Source organism: Silurus aristotelis (assembly GCF_946808225.1).
Source record: "Silurus aristotelis genome assembly, chromosome: 7".
Classification (NCBI taxonomy): Eukaryota; Metazoa; Chordata; class Actinopteri; order Siluriformes; family Siluridae; genus Silurus; species Silurus aristotelis.
The window spans coordinates 24,432,897-24,433,304 of NC_139580.1; positions in this window are offsets into that span (position 1 = coordinate 24,432,897).

A 408-nucleotide genomic window follows, 5' to 3' on the forward strand; every position below is an offset into this window, starting at 1 on the left:
CAAAATGCATTTAATAGTTTTTGCACAATATTTACAACTGTAAATTCTAACATACAGTTACAGATGTACATGTGAAGTCTGATATACAGTTCATTCGGAAAGTATTCAGACCCCCTTTACTTTTTTTTATTTTATGTTGCAGCCTGATACTACAATCGTACAGATTGATTTGTATCTTATTCATTTACACTCAGTACACCATAATGACAAAGTAAAATGTCATTAAAATGGCTGTTCACTGATGGTCCCCATCCAACCTGACCCATCTTGGCAAGATTTGCCATGCAAAATGGCAGAAAATCCACCAATCCAGATGTGCAAAGCTTGTTGCATCATACCCAAAAAGATTAAAAACCATAATTGTTGCCAAAGATTCTTTAACTGTGATATTTCAGTTTTATTTTAATT